Source organism: Pinus tabuliformis, chromosome 2_2 (genome assembly GCF_031772625.1).
Source record: "Pinus tabuliformis cultivar Carrire ecotype Pingquan chromosome 2_2, CPIR1, whole genome shotgun sequence".
NCBI classification, from domain to species: Eukaryota; Viridiplantae; Streptophyta; class Pinopsida; order Pinales; family Pinaceae; genus Pinus; species Pinus tabuliformis.
In genome coordinates, this window is record NC_142300.1 from 359,368,834 (window position 1) to 359,386,368 (window position 17,535).

At 40.0% G+C, this 17,535-nt stretch overlaps 2 pseudogenes; both read right to left on the reverse strand.

The window, feature by feature from the left end:
* Positions 1-1,046: 1,046 nt before the first annotated feature.
* Positions 1,047-4,290, reverse strand: LOC149192731 (uncharacterized; annotated as a pseudogene).
* A 90-nt stretch (positions 4,291-4,380) lies between these two features.
* Positions 4,381-17,272, reverse strand: LOC149192732 (uncharacterized; annotated as a pseudogene).
* Between the last annotated feature and the right edge of the window lie 263 nt (positions 17,273-17,535).

Genomic DNA, 17,535 nt, shown 5'->3' on the forward strand with positions numbered 1-17,535 from the left:
CAAAACCAGACCCTGGAAGGCTGCTGACCAGGAAGACTTTGAATAACTATTTCAAACCTACTTTAGGTTAAGGCTTAGCCTCCCCAACCTGAGAGGGCTCTCTCAAATGATTAATGATTTTTTGATTATGATCAAGATGACTAACTCTTGTGAAACAAAGGTAAAAATGTAAGTGGTGGAAACACAACTAAAAAGTATCCATTGGGCTTATGGAGTCAACATTGTTTCAATATAACAATGATATCAACCTTACATAGAAGTCTAGGCATTCAGGATTCAACACATTTAGAACATACCAGAAACATATAGGACCACACAGTCTATGAATGTATAAAGGAAGTTAGAGCACCATGAGTGATTTATAAGTAATTACACATTCATACTACTGCAAATATTGAGAAAAGAATAATACAACACATTCTGAGCATCGAATCCCTCTTGATTCCTGAGAAGCAAAGCCAATCTTGCATTACTAAAACAGAGTCTTTACATAAAGCCAAATATCAGAGCTTTTCTGAATCATTTTCCAACCCTTGGTCCATTGCTCTCTCTCTTATTTATAGAATTATTTACATAGCTGAGATTCCTCCTCCAGCATGAGGGGTACTCGAATTCTGCTTGCTATGACACCTATTCAAACTTTAACTAACTATTGAATGCAATAAACTTCTAACTAGAAGTTTTAGAAACCTAAGACAATTAGGAGTCTAACTCTACATCATGCTGGTAATAGCATTGATTACAATCAAATCTCGTTCTCTGACAAGTGGTCTCCTTCAGTTTAGCTTTGGTGGATGTTTTTAAAACTCCTTGCTGGTCCTTAATGTATCATCTCTTTACTGCTCCTGAAAAGTAGGAAGCTGCCCCTGTTTTTCTGCTTTAGGTTTCCTTAATGATATTCGAAACCAATTCACCACGTTGTTCTTCTTTGATCACAAAAATGTATTGGAGTGCCACGTTCCTCATGTGCTGTAGACCTTTCCCATATACCTGTGTGAAGACAAAACCTCTTCGAAGCTGCTTGAACAGATTGTCACTGGTGATGCCTATGCTGCACAAAGTAGCTTTGCCTTGTTCTCATACATTACATCAACTAATATGACAAAACGATATGCTGATGTCCTGTTGTGTACTCCAAAAGTAGGTACGCCTTCCAGTGCAAGAGTATGGAAAATGCTTGAAAAGCCCAAAATAATCTGCTGCACCCAAAGGTTTCTCACAGAGGTCTTCAAACTGGAAATAAGCACAACCATTGGCTCCAAAAGGAATCTGTAATGTCCGTCTCATGACAACTTCAACAGCTGTTGGAGTGGCCATATATCCACTTATCAATTCTTGAAATTTTTCTTTGAGCAAACGAGAAGAATCTTTGCCACAAAAATACAATCCTTTCTGAGCTGAAGTGAGCTTTCGATAGTCAGTGGAAGATCCAATCTCATGAACAACACATCGCTCCTTCAAAAGTGAGATGAAAGGCAAGAATAGATTCCTCTGAAGACCACCTTCATATAAATTATCAGGAGCCCTGTTGGAAGTGGAAACCAAGATAATTCCTTTGTTAAATAAATATCTAAACATTTGATTCAGGATCAATGCATCTGCCACATCTGTTACCATGAACTCATCAATGCACAACAAAATTGCTTCACTTGAAATATCATTAGCAACAACATCCAAAGGATCACTTAGACCTCTTTGCTTTTGAAGAAGGCTATGTACATCCTGTTAGTGTCAGTCTTTCCAGCCTTCCTCCAGTGATCAAATATGCTCTTACAAAGTGATCTCAGAGTGTCAAGGTCAAATTTTGTCATTTCAAAGAGTTTTCAAGCAAAATTTGGTCACTAGGCATTAGGTCTAGGGTTTGCTTTAACTCTTTCTAAAGTTGTCAAAATGTCGGTCCATGTCATTATTCATCTGAGTCTATCATCATTCATAGGGTTTTCATTATCATCTCAGTGTCTAATGAGTCATTGTACACCTTGTTCATGCTTCAGTTGTGCCTTGGCAAGGTCATTTCCCTCTCCTAGGGTTTTGAAAGCTAATTTCTCTTGGACGGTCAAGTCATCGGCAAAAATTGTATCCAGATGTTCATACACCTTCCCCTATCCTTAAAATACCCTATCAAATGCTTCCCATCCCTTAGATTCCCCACATTCCTCATTTTTGCACAAACCCTAGTTTCTAGCTACAACCTGGCAATTTTCTAGGTTGGGCCTGTGTTTTGCCCTTTTGGACCCCTTCCCCTCGCTCAATCTCTAAGATTCCACTTTCCCATGCTTCCTAACATCCCTCCCCACTCCCAAAAATTTCCCCAAGAATTTAGAAGCCCCCTATCCCCTTCATTTCGCTCCATTTCGACAAAATTCCTTGTTTCACACATCGGGACAAGTCACACTCAAATGATGTTTTAGAGAAATCAAAGATGAATTTTGGGAAACTGAGAGAGGTTTATGTCCAAAACATGCCAAGGAAGAAAAACCTCTTTCCCTTTTTGCACAGGTGTCATTTTTTGAGAGAAATGTCAAGGATACCGTTGCCTCAGGAGAAATCAAAGACACCTCTGAAGTGACCTTGGGAAAATCAAGTTTTCTCCTAGCTTGGTTGGCTAAATGATTTTCTTGATGGATAAAATGATAACTAGACACAAATAGCTTTCCAATGAGCTATCATTAGCTCAATTTGGGGTTGAGGAAGGCATTCAAAAGTTGACTGCAACAACACTCTTCCTTGAGGCAGCCTCATTTGGCACTTTTTGACCAGTCTTGGAAGATTTGATATTTTACAGGTCAAATCAACTCCAAATTGAAAAATTCCAGTTGGGTTGGAAAGTAGACTCACAGAACTTTCCAACAAGCCTACTCTTGCCCAATTGTGACACCTGAATGTGCCCCAAAGTGGCTCCAAAGGCGCGCGACCCGTCAGGCAGGGGCGTGCGACCTGTCAGGCAGATTTTTCCAAAATGCACTGTACAGCTCAGAAAAGCGCAATTTGACTCAGTTTGACTTTTTGGGGTGAATTATGATTCTCTTTGATGTAATTATTGTACGTTTATGATAATTTTACTCTTATGTACCTCTTCTAGAAGATTCATTCATGAAAAGGGTGAAAATTAAATGAATGAATTGGTTTCCAAGTTTATAGAGGCAAGTTGTTTTGACTGCCTAGTTTGTAGTGCTTAGTTTAGAAGTGGTTGAAACAGCTTCTAGGATAGTGAGCTCGACCCATGGAGGTAGGGAAAGAGGTTATATGATCTATATTATGTACTTTCTTGCTCATTTTCATGGTTGGACTCTTGAGGGAGAAGCTATCATTGTATTATTCACTGTATCTCTGCAATTTTTGGCTAAGGAAGGCCAGGGTTTTGCAGTCATTTTTGGGATTCTTGTGGTTACATGTATTGATGGTGTGTTTCTCTATGTACCTGTAAGTGTGTTATGTGAATCATTTCCTTTCTTTTCCTTCTGCACATTAAACAAACGAAGTGTTAAAGTAAGAATTCATGACTGTCATGCTCTGCTTTTAAGTTTGTTTAATTTCAATGTTTTCTACTGTTTAAGGAGAATTCAAAGTTATTGTTTGCTCTCCTTAGCTCCTCACCTGTCATTCCTGACCATCCACCTCAATAAAAAGCATCAATACTGTGTCCTACCTCGCCCCAAAGAACCCCCTGCAGAAACTGTGTCCAATCCCCGCACCCAAAATTGCCATCCCCTCAATTTGCCACCAAAAACCAAAAAAACCCCAAATTAAACTTTTTGATCAGTTTACTAGCCTAAAATCAGTGTTACCTTATTGGTCATCTCATCTATCGAAGATTTTACGAGATAGACCGGAGAGAGCCTTCTCCTGCCCCGTAGGGCTAGCTACGAGGCTAAATGGTTTGATGTTGCCTTGAGGTTTACCTTTCTCAGCCTGAGGTGAAATTTCAAGCGCTAACACATCCAAAATAAAATCATGGAAGTGAATTCTCTTCTTCCTCCAAGATTCATGTAGTTGCTCATAGAACATGTCCATTAACATTGTTTTGCCTGTGCCTACCCCACCATATATGTACAAACCACGAACAGGTAACAAAGAAGCTTGTGGCTTTATGAATGAGAACCAGCTGTTGGATTTATTAGAAGGTGTGGATCTTTCCAATCCACAAGATTCAACTGCATCTACCAGCTCATCATATAATATCTGGGAAGCTCTGAGGGTCTCTTCCTGACATGTGTCACCTACCATGAGTTCTCCTGCTGCTATCCGCCTTTCATACTCTATTAGAGGACCCCCTCTCTCCACATCTTTTCATAGGGTAAGAGAAACCCACAAGAGAACACTTGCAGTTGAAGCTCTAAATAGAAAATAATCTACTCAGTAACAGACAACGCTGAAAGCTCAAATGGCCCTAGAATGGATTTGATTGTGCAGATTCGAATATAATTCACACATGAACAGGATCCAGCGCTTGTACTTAGTATATTATCCACATTGTTGTCTGCACTGGGGGATATGAAAACACCTAAGCTATATGGCCAAGAGTCAGCAAATGAAGTATCTGAGAATCCAATTTTGCTGGACGAGTTGTTGGCAGATATGGTGGTGTTTGTTATAACAGGAGGCCGATTGGATTTCAGGCCAGAAACACCACAAAATCCACCAGCGAAACCACCAAGAGCTCTGCGGGGAGCATTATTTAGAACAACCTTCTGATAGATAGTTTCATCAAGTTCCTTTTTCTTAGTGACTTTCAAATTCAGGATACCTGATAAGATGTTTATGAGATTTGGCGCTTGTTTAAGTAAAGGCAACGTCAATAACTGCTCACGTGGACCACTTTGAGTTACGTCATTCAGGAGCAGTTGGGACAGTGAGTTGAAGAAGCTATATCCACCTTCTCAGTCTTAAACAAAAGTAATAAGCATCCGAACTGTGTGACCAACGAAAAGTAACAGAAGAAGAAACGACGCTTCACTATTGCTACCTTTTGCCAAGATGGCAAAAATTTGCATTCCCATACCAAGCGCTCTTGAGAATATGTGTATGCAGAATGGAACACGATACAGGATACTCGTGAAAATGCACTGGATCAAGACCACTGGAAAACTAAGATGAAATCCATTCGAATAGAAAAATTCCTGTCAAACATGTTTTGCAATATACACCAGTTTAGGGTCCATTCCAGAGTCTTTGTCAACATCAGGCGATTCTCAGTGCCATTGGCTTTATGAACCACAGGACCTGCACCAGGAACCCACCGAGGAATAGGCATGGCAAGCACACCCTTGTTCAACATCCCGATTAAGAAATTGTCTTTGCGCATGATACACATTACAACATCATGACCTGAAAGATCTTTGACAACACAGAGTCGCTGAATGCTTTGAAATTGAACGGTTTTTTCCAACACAGATGACCAGGAGATAGTTTGCATTTCCCAATCTGTAATTTTGAGGCTGTTCTTATAAAAATCGCGGATCTCAAGTGTGTCTTTCAGCTGGGCGAAAAATCTCAGAAAACAGAATATCCAGTATAATGAAAATATCCCTAAAAACTGAGCTCAAGACTGTTTACAAGGAATAGTTTCAGACTGCCCCAAATCCAAAGAATAGATGCAAAAGCCAGAAGGGCATTTCCCTGATTGTTGTGATACCATTTCGAAAAGCCTAGTTGAATGACCAAAACCGCAGAGCAAAGTATAACTGCAAACATGTGCCAGTACCAAGACACCTAACGACCTAATGATGAGGATAAGCGGTTGGATATGATAGACGAAGTGTATAAGCTGACAACTGTTGATGTAAACACAACGGATTTTGATAAATATGACAGCTGGGTGAAATTTTCTATGGATCATAACGAATCTCTGATTTCGTAGCGCAGCCAGTTCAAAATCTGGGTTTTGCGCTACGAAATCACCTAGACAGGGTTTCTGCGCATAAGAACGAGTTTCGACATATGATATTCATGTGAGATATGAGACCAATGATAGACTAAAGTAGAGAATTGACCCCTTTTGACATACCAACAAGACTCTTAACAAGACTCCTATTCAAACTCTTTAGATTCTAAAATAAGATGAAAAGACTAGACCCAAAATTGACACCAACCCTTTGACAAATTTTAAAAATTGATGTTCACAATTTAAAATATTTTTTCTCAAGTGATAACAAGAGTTATGAATGATGTACTCTGACCTTTTATTGATGATTTTGTAATTTTATATTTAGATGACATTCTTGTTTTCAGTAAAACATGGGAAGAACATTTGAAGCATGTAAAGCAGACTCTATATGTTTTGAAAAAAGAAAATCTCTATGTGAAGTTATCAAAATGTGAATTTGACAAAACATCATTAAACTACTTGGGTCATATTGTAGGGGGTGGTGAATTGAAGATAGATCCCTCTAAGGTCGAAGTCATTGTGAACTGGCCTAAACCCAAATCTGCTACAGATGTTAGAAGTTTCCTAGGAGCAACACAATATTGGAGAAAGTTTATTGCTAACTTTTCCTTGATTGCAGCTCCCTTACATGCTTTAATAGGATTGAACAAGGTGTTTCAGTGGCGAGGCAAACAACAGAAAGCCTTCAACACCTTGAAAGAAAAAATTAGTATAGCACCAGTACTAGCATTGCCAGATCTTCAAATACCATTCGAGATTGAAACAGATGCCAGTGACTATGCCATGGGAGCAGTGTTGATGCAACATGGTAAACCCATATGTTATCATTATGAGAGATTTAATTCTGGAGTAGCTAATTACCCCACGTATGATAAAGAATTATATGAATTAGTGCAGAGTGTGAAAAAGTGGAAACATTACCTATTGGGCAAAGAAGCAATCATACATACTGATCATCAACCACTTCAATATTTGCACTCACAAACTAAATTGCAGCAATCAAGACACTATAGGTGGATGGGTTTTCTACAACAATTTGATCTAGTCATCAGATATAATAAGGGCATACACAATAAATTTGTAGATATGTTATCAATATCAATCATAAATGTATCTACTATACTTAAGCATAATTCAGTATTACATGAAAGCTACATTGAACAATATGCTCAAGGTGTAGATTTTAAAGATGTATATGCAACTTTAAGTCATGACAAACAAGTAGAAAAATTGGATTATCATGTTAAAGACCAACTCTTATATCATTTGGGAAAGTTATGCATTCCTCAAACTGAAAGAGTTAACATAATTCGGGAAACACATACTTCTCTAATATCTGGTCATTTTGGTGTAAGTAAAACAATTGCACAGCTGCAAAGGTTCTGTTATTGGCCAAGAATGCATGAAACAGTTTCTAGATATGTTAGAGGGTGTACCATGTGTTCTAAAAGCAAGCCCATCAATAGAAAACTAGGCTTGTACACTCCACGTCCAGTTCCTTCTCATCCTTGGGAAAGTGTTTCCATGGACTTTGTTGGGGGGTTGCCAAAATCTAGAAAAGGTCATGACTATTTATATGTTATTGTGGACAGGTTCAGCAAAATGTGTATTTTAATACCTTGTAATAAGCAGATTACAGCTGAACAAACAACAAAGTTGTTCTTTCAGCATGTATGGGTTCATTTTGGGTTACCCACTTCCATTGTATCTGATCGAGATTCCCGATCTGTTGGGAAGTTTTGGTCAAGCCTATGGGAGTTAATGGACACCAGATTGAATAAGAGCACAACATTTCATCCACAAACAGATGGTCAAACAGAGGTGGTCATCAGGACAGTGATCCAGTTGCTCAAAGGCTATTGCAGCAAGCATCCCAAGCTTTGGGATGAACATTTGTGTTATGTGCAACATGTTTACAATCGTGCTAAGCAATCTTCTACACAAAGATCTCCTTTTGAGACTTGTTTTGGTTTTACACCAAGGTCTCCCTTGGATTTTGTCTTTAGTAAAGACATAGCAGTTGATGGACACAGTGATGTGGACAAAGCAACCAAGTTCATTGAACAGATTCAAGAAATTCACCAAGCAGTGCAGGAAAAACTGGAAAAGAGACAGGCCAAGTACAAGGCAAGGCATGATAAGCATCGAATTGAGCATAGCTTCCAAGTTGGTGATCAAGTTTGGTTGTACATCAGCAAAGAAAGAATGCAAGGTGAAGGTAAAAAGATGAAGCCAATAAGGTATGGGCCTTTCAAGATACTTGAGAAAATTGGTGAGAATGCTTTTCGCCTTGATTTTCCAGCTTACATGCACATCTATTAAGTAGTTAATGCAGAGAACTTGAGACTGTTTGAACCTTCATTGGTTGAAGATCTCAAAGAGCAAAGTCAGTTGCCTTCTATTGATGATCTGTTGCTTGAATATCTCAATGAGTTGCAGGAAGACACAGTTCTGGACAAGAAGGTGAGAACTACGTGTAGTGGGGATGTTGAGTACCTAGGAATTGGACTCAAAGGTTCAAAACCAAGCAGTGCAAGATGGATAGAGATTGAGCAAGTGAGGAAGCTGTATCCTCACTTGATTGATGCTTAAAAACCAACTTTTGGTGGTCCAAAAGATTTTTCAGTGGGAAGGCGTGATCCAAATGGATCCTAAAACCCTCTAAGTCTTCTAAACGTTCAAGACTATCGCAAAATAAGAGCCTTTTAAAAAGTTGGATTACACTATCGGGAGGTAAAAACATAGAGAAAACATTGAAAACAGAGTATCAACGGCTTAGAACAACTTTGCACAAGAGCCGTCGGATCTGGCCGATCAACAGTCCATATCCGATTGGCATATCGCAATCGGCAGAGGTTATTGGAGGCTACCACATAGATATTGCGATAGCGATCAACAAGGACCGTTGATCAAGCTTGCAGATCGATGGCCCAAGTTGAATCGCGCTATCGCAATCTGCGATTACAGAGGAGTGGGGCCGATTCATGCGACTGCGATAGCCAGACCCAATAGGATTATAAATAAAAACATATATATTTTTAGTTCTGTAAAACAACGTTTTCCTTTGTATTTGTGTTTTTTGTTAAATAAACGAAATACGAAGGAAAAGCGCCGATGTGATGAAACCAGACCCGACGGGATTTATGAATGCATATGCATAATATTTCAAGTCCGTCTAAAGCCATTTTACAAGGTTTTTCAGTGCTTAATGTATTTTTTAAATACAAAGGAAACAAGCGGGATTTCGGGAGATCGTAGGCAGTAAGTGGTTTTGGTCGGGCTCTACCCGAGCCCATACACTGGCTGCCACGTGTCTAGGCCCTAGAGATAGAAAACATACGAATGAGCCGTCCGATATGAACCTCAGCCGTTGGATTAAGATCTCTTAGATCAATGGTGGAGAGGCAATAAGCGATTAAAAGGCGAACCCGATAGAAATATAGTGCAGATTTATGAATATTTGAAGTCTGATGAACAATGTTTTGGCAGATTTTTCCGTGTTTTGTAGTGTTTCTCTGTGTAAACCAAAAACGACCATTTTTGGGATTTCAAAGGCATCGATGACCCATTCTGTTATAGAACAGGTGGCCACCATCCCTTAAGGCGTTTAGCAATGATTGCAAACGCTCAGAGGGGGATCTGAGCGGACAGAGGCCGGGAAGCCAGAGAGCCCGAGAAGAGGAAATGAACAAACAGCGCCGATTGGCTTTAAAGCCACAAAAGACAGAAGATAGGAACATGCAATGCTGAGACAGAGAGCAAAGAGAGACAGAGAGTCAGTGAGGAGAGTCTGTGTACTCAGAAAGACTTGGGGGATCCAAGTAAAGCCTTGTTGTTTTGTATCTATTGTGTGAGACTCAAATTGAGCTCACTTTTGTAAAAAATCTGCTTCTGAAGACATAATAGAGAGGTCACCATTGAAAATTGGACCAGGAGATGTAGCCTAGGAGTGTTGGGTGAACTCCTTATTAAACTTGCTGTGTTTATGTATGTTTGTCTATTATGTTCTTTATTTGTTTCATTGTCTATGTATTTCGCAATCTTATTGATCCATTGCACAAAGTAACATAGGCAAATCCATGCACATGAGTCTGTAATACCTTAATAATTGTCTTAGATCTCATTACCAGATCATCTCCACACCAAATTTCCCTAATACCCAACTATATTGTGCCTCTCAGATCACTTTGCAAACTTGCTTGAAGGAACACAAAGGCATCCCAGGGAGCACAACGATGCATCATGGAGGTGGATGTCTAGAACTTGCTCCCCTGCCATCAACATCTGGTATGTGGCAGTGAATTCTGAGTCATTGTTATATAGTTATGGCCATCCAGAGGTCTTGTGCCCACAAGAGTTGTGAACTATGGTCAATGTTGCAATTGGGGACTAACTGAAGCAATTTGCAACATTATTGGTGTTAACCTTCTTGTATTTGATCTTCAAATGGAATTTTTGTACATATGTGGACTATTTCTGATAGCGGTCATTTTGTAATTTCCCTTCTGTTTGCATAATTTGAAGAGGCATGTGATCCATATGGATGATCATCTCCTTTCCCATAATATAATGTTTCCACTATCGATAGGCTTGCACGATGGAATACATTTTCTTATCATAGGTGCGGTATCGCTCAACAATATTAGAGAGTGTTTCACCATGATAGGCCACCTGTTAAATGAGGGCTGCACTAATAGCATAGTTGAAGGTATATGACTCAATCTCAAATGGTTTTTGCAGGTCTCAAAAGGTGAGGATTGGTGGAGAGCAAAGACAATGTTTCAATTCATCAAATGCCTTATGTTGTGACTCAGACCAAAAAACTTTATTTTTTATTCACCCTTAGTCACTTGACTTAAGGGCCAAGTGATATAAGAGAACCCCAACATGGATCTCGATATAAGTTAGCAAGACCCAAGATGCTACGAAGCTCTATTATAGTCATCAGGGATGGCCAATCCAGAATGATGTGGATATTTATTGGATCCACATGCACACCTTGCTCATTAATAATGTATCCTAAGTATTGGACCTTGTCCATGTCGAAGGAGATTATTTCCAAGTTAGCACATAACTTGTGCTACCACAAAGTGCGAAGGACCTGAAGAATATGATGCAAGTGTTCAGCCCAACTCTTGTTGAAGGTGAGGATATCATCCAAATATACAACCACAAAAGAGTTGGTGAAATACCACAATATTATATCGATCATCCTCATGAAATTTGATGGGGCATTCTTCAAACCAAAGGGCATGACCAACCATACAAAAAGAACCTCCTTAGATATGAAAGCAATATTCCACACATCAGTTGGTTCTATTTGGACTTGGTGGTATCCGAACTTCAAATAAATCTTACTGAAGTAATTAGCCCCCTTGAGTTGTTCAATAAGGTCATTAATCCAAGGAGTCGAATACCTGTTCCTGACCACGATATTTGTTTAGGGCTCGATAATCAATGTAGAGTTGTCAAGTACCATCTTTCTTCTGCACAAGTACAATTAGGCTTCCACAGGGTGAGGAACTTGGTTGGATGTGACCTTTTGGAGAAACTCTTGGATCTATCGCTTGATCTCCTCATTGTCCAGAACAAAGCATCGATAGATTGGCCCATTGGGTAGACGTGCATTGGGGCTCAGATTGATTGAATGCTTGACCTGCCAATGTAGAGGTACCCAATGAGCGAGGAGAAGATGCCTATGTACTCTTCCATGACATTATCCACTTGCCTCTACGACATGGAGGATCCATGTGTAGAAGCCATGGATGTGGTGACAATATTCTCCTTACTTGGAGAGAAAATTAGGAAGAAGAAAAATTTCCTAGTTTGTGAGATAACCTTAATACATTGCTTAGCAAAGATCAAACAAACGGTAGTAGGCGAGATCACCTCCAATATCTTGTATAATTGTTTGCCAAACGTAATAATAAAACTACGAGTTATAGACTCATATACAACATGACGCTTCCACAAGGATGGTTGCCCTAATAGAACATCTCAAACCTCAAGGGGAGAAACATCACACAATACCTTGTCCTTAAAAGGTTTGATGTTGTAGGGAAGGAAAATTTGTCAGTTGACACAAAGGTCTCGCCCTTAGTGGATTCACCCATTGGTGTATGGTTGTGGGTGTGTTGTTATTGGTAGGCCAAACCGCTTAACAACCTTTGCTGAGATAAGTATCTTTTGACTCCCGCTATTGATAATGAAACACAATGGAGCACTCTTCACCCACATTTGTGAGTGAAAGAAGTGCTCACCTTCTTTTGAATCTTCAGGCTCACCTTGTTGGACCTTGGTGATGGAAAATGTGGTACTTGGTTCTACATCAATGATATATTTCCCCTTGTCTAGTTCTGGTTTAGAGTCAAAACTTGCGTTTGGCTCTAAGGATTTTAGCTTGACCACCAATGACTGCCTTGTGCGACATTCATTGGTGTTATGAAAGGGGCTCTTGTGGAACTCACACCACTTTATTGTTGATGGAATTCCAAAAGAGGTAAATCATAAGGCCCATCAATCCACTCTTGAGCACATAAAAGCTATATTAAACCCACCTTTTTCACTTAATGATACATTTTCCTAGCTTAATGGGTTCTTAGAAGAGTCAATGAGGTTTTTCATATTTTGTGTGCCTTAAAATATTTGTTGTGTATGATTTGAAGAGATATTAAATAAATTTCAAGAGATCCAACACTATGTATATTCTTGGGACTTATTCCTTGCTGCAAGAGAGCCTCAACTCGACTGGTTGAGGGCATTTCCAGATGCTGCAAGGTGGAATAGAAGCAAGATCACCTTTTTTTTTCCAGGATGTTCGGAGGGAAATATAATCCTCCTCTCAAGGAGGATTCTCCCCACTCATTGTATAATAAGAGGCTCAAGTAGCCCAATATACTTGTACAGAAGAGTGTGAAGAATACGAGGAAAGACTATATTTGTATTTCAAAGCAAGTTTTGCAATTATGTAATGTGAAAACAATTTATTAGTTAATGGAAGTGGTGTTATATTTCAGCTCTTAGTTTGGATTTCCTCTAAGGGACTCTGAGCATCCTTAGGTTGGTCCCACCCCAACGGCTCTAGAGCCCTCCTGTAATTTTTGTTAGTATTATGTTATTTATTTTTGCAACATTTCTAAAAGATACATTTTCATAACATTCATGCACGATTAAATATAATATTTTTATGAACAACGCTTTCTTAGAGGTTATCTGTGCATTTTATTGTAGTAGTAGCACTAGTTTATGTCATTTCAAATCTTCATTTACTTCATTTCTCTTGTTTTTGAACATTTGTTGTTCATTGTTTTCTTTTTTTGTGTAACCAGTTTCATAGCTATACGAAACACGTAGAATTTAGTTTTACTATTGTAGATTTTCACCAGGTTATCTTGAAGCTTTGATCAAGTTGATTTTATCATTATATAACATTTCCATAGCTTCCTTGCTTCTTAGACCCACATTTTTCTTGGTTTACATGCTCACTAGACTGTCTCCTATAACAAAATAGGGAAACATGTAGCAGACTGTAACCAACCCTCTATTCTCACTCAACTTGCAATAAATTCACGATTTAACTTCTTTAGAATATTACAACACTCATGGAACACTGATAATGGAACTTGAATTATAGATACCTCATATATGGTTTTGTTAATTTGCTTCAGAAAATTATTTTTATTTTTTTCTTCTTCTACAAATTAGGGTGTTGAATTCATAGTATTTAATTTAAACAGTGTGCTTTACCTTTTCTTGCAGATAGCATATAAGTGTGTAAGTGTGATTTCCATTTATTGTAGATAGTATAAAAGTTTGCAAGTGTGTTTTATTTCATTGCAAGCAACTTAGTTCGCGTTCCATTTTCCTTTCAGCAATTCATTTTCTAAAATTGTAATTTTCCTTTAGCATTGATTAGTTAACTTGGTCTTTGTACATTTTGCTTTCATTTCAATGCTTCCACCTACATAAAAATAAACAAGAGAAAGATATAGTTCATGTTTCACATACAATGTTGGTCCCTCTTGATTTTGTATGAACCTAAGGTTGATGATTAAAGTTGAGACCCTTGGGAGTTGTAGCATTGTGGTTGCAATAATCGGGGCCATCACTTTTTGATATCATTTCCAAGGAATCGTTAGTGTATGTATTGTCTTTTTCTTTAGTTGATTTTCTCTTTCTTTTATTTCGTCTCCTACAAGAATAAAATAAAACATATTAGAATCTTCTTTTTAGAAAATACAAAAAAAAAGAAAAAGAAAAAGAAAAAGAAAACAAACTCTTTTCTTTTATGCCTCAAAGAATTAGGGACAAGATAATAAAAATTCTACCAAGAACCCCTACTTCCACTAGCAACCAGCCCTTTTTAACTAACTGTGAGCCTCCTAACCTATCCACAAGGACCTTTTAGGCCCTTTTTGGTAAGCGGGCAAGGATATTTGAGGAACTCATAGAAGGAGAAAGTCCTTCACACCCCACGAACACTATGGCTAAATATATACAGCTAGAAGTTTTATCGGAATTTTTAATAATATCAAATGTTATTCCTATTTTTCATTTCTTATTTCTGGGGTTTGAGCCTTGATCAATGAAGGAACAAAGAAGCTCTCTAGTTATGAATAAAATATATAACCCATGGGGGATAAGCTCATTAAGGCAAGGTTATGAATGTAAGCAAGCGCCCATGAGTTAATGCAAGTAAGGGAGCATTAGCGACTAATCAAGAAGTAAGGCTAACTTGTTGTGGAAGCTAGAATGAAAAAAAATAATTCATCTGTGCTCCCACACTTATATGGTTTGATTACTAAGGATCCCGACACTTTCATGTTTGAGTTTGTTGTGGTATGTAGGACTTATGATTACACCATTGATGAGAAAAACCTCAAGTTGTTTTGTTTGCTTGATGGGCCCTAACCCAGGTTCAGCGTTAGGCAGCCAAGCAAATCCCTACACTACTGGCCCTTTCGGCATCAGTCCACCGGGCATAGACCGAAGTCTCACCTAAAGCAGTATGGGGGGATGCAGGAACCAAGTTTCTGCACCCTGAGATGGTTGTGATGTCAATTTTCTATCTTAATCCCTGCCTTTGCGCAGATCAATAAGACCTTAGGGCTTATTGATGTATTTCTTCTTCCGTCTTTCAGAACCTCCGCGAAGGTATCTGAATGTCCTTCACGCAACCTTAAACAATGATTTAGGTACTTACACACCCCTATGATTATGTTACTATCCTGTGCCCTAATTATCTTAGTGGTTAGCCAACTTTATCATGCAATTAAGATTACCCTCACGTAAACATACATTATTACTTGCGTTCAAATAACAGATAGAAATAGATACATTCGCGCATTAATTTAACATTATAATGTAAACCCAGAACTTAACATATCATAATCGCATGCAGTAATCAGAGACAAAAAACACAGTGATTCCATAATACTTCTTTTTATTTATGATTCAAGTTCCAATTACAGACTCTATCTGCCCTGCGCACATAGCTGCAGGGGTCCACGCACTCAGCTGCGGACTTCCACCCTAGGCCTTTGCACACTCAGTTGCAGAGCCTCTTCCTATGCTAAGACTCTCGCTCTTAGCTCTCCCAAAACTTACCAGTGACTCATGACTTCTTATTGGCCCCCCTTTTTATACAATCCCATGGTCTGCGGACCATGGATAGATCTCAAAACTGACACAACTTATCTAAACTAAGGGCAGAAAACACTTTTATCTTTAGAAATCTTAACGCTCCGCGACCACAAAATGTGGAGACTTTACATTTCTTTACGCAAAATTTGGGCCTTCTGCCCCAAAACTTGAGTGTTTAACCCAAAATTGACCCCTAGGGGACCCGTTCCCAACATGCCCCCAACACAAACGTGGTGACTCGCCCTCGAGTCACTCGGCTGGCTTGGAGATCTTGTCGTGAAGACCTTCTAGCTCAACCTGGATAACTACTACCTTGGCGGCGCACTGCATTTCCGCCTGCTTCAACTCCTTGACCAACTGTTATGTTACTGGCCTTGCGCTAGCAGTTTGTAGCTTCTACTAAGTTGCCTGCAAACTGGCCAACTTTCCTTCAATGGTGGTCGTGATCTCCTAGGCCTCATCTAACCAAGGCTTCAAGCGAGCCTTCAGCACAGCTTGCTTGTGCTGTGCTACGTCTACCTGTTCCTTCAGTGCCTTGGCCTCCTGTAGCTTTGCGAGCCTTTGTGTGATGACAATAGTTCATGTTTTTGCCTTAACCTCATCGTAGCGCTACTACAGTTCCCGCACTTTTGTCTCCAGCCTCTGTACATTAGGGTCCTCTTGTAGGCTGGTGAGGACCTCGAGTGACTGCTTAAAAAGTTTTGTGTAGTTCGTCTCTACACTTGCTATCACATTTGCCACAATAGACTCGCCATGCTTCTTGACTTTTGGTGGAGTTGAAGGTTGGGCCTTCAACTGTAACTTTGCGATCTTGAGATTCAGCTCCAGATGAAACTTGGCCAACTCTGTGCGTGCGTCGCGCACTCCTGCAATGAGCTTTCGAACCTGCACATCGACTGGCTCAACCTCGGGGATGTCCAGATCCAGGACAGTCTGGCATGCTTCATCTACAACCTTAGTAAGGCATTATTTCTTATCAGTGAGGTTCGTCACAAGGTTGAGAGCAGATTCACGTTGTACTGCCATCTGAGAATTATTTACCTTTTGCTCGTTGATCACTTGCAAAGTGCATTGATCGCAAGCCCGAAGCTTAGTGATCACACCATCCTACAAAAGATAAAGCACTTCGCTAGGAAGTGCTGCCAAATTAAGGCGCACGCTCTTGAGGGTGTTGGCAGCGAGTCTGTCAGCGTTAGTGGTCGTTGTCAATGCTCTGTCTGGCAGTATTGTGGCTTGGGGATCCTTAACGCGCAACATCTCCACAGCTTCGGAGGTGCCAATGGCCACAATAGTGGGCGCCGCGTTGGTTTGCATCTGTGAAGCATGGATCTGCAGCTCGCGCAGATGCATTTGAATAGCGCCTAGCGCTTGCTGCTGCTGTTGCTTGAACTGCTATAGTAGTTTTGTGGTGGCATCCCTCACCGCATCCCCTATATTGTTTAGATCGTTGTTTGTCAGGGTGAGTGGATCCAAAGACGTCTTGCTTGCTTTGGACTTCTTCCGCGGTCCTATCTTTTCTAGACCCCTTGTGTGTTTGATATGGAACAGAGTCGTTTCCAGGGCTGCTCCTCTCTGCTTTGTCGGTTCATCCGCTTCTTCCTCTGTCTCTGGGGAAGGCGATTTCTCTTCATGCTTCTCTCCTCCTGCCTGTCCTACCTGTCCCCCTGCCTCTTGCGCGATAGCGTGCTCTGCCTTAGCCTTAGCATTGGCCTCCTTTTTCCATTTCGTGGCCAACTGCTCCATCTTTAGCTTGGCTTCTTCCTTCTTCTGCTACACGGCGATCTTGCTCGATCCCGTAGTCAAGTCCAAGGCAGTGCGCCATTCTGCTGGCTAGCTGTCAGGGACCACTTCGATCACATCATCTATCGTCAAGTAGGGCAAGTCGTGCCACTTCTCCTCGGGGTACTTTTGCACCCTTATTGATACGTGGTGGAAATCAGCCTTGAATTCTGCATACTCCTGCAATCTGTCAAAGTTGGTAGGCGACAACTGCGGCTTGCAGTTGA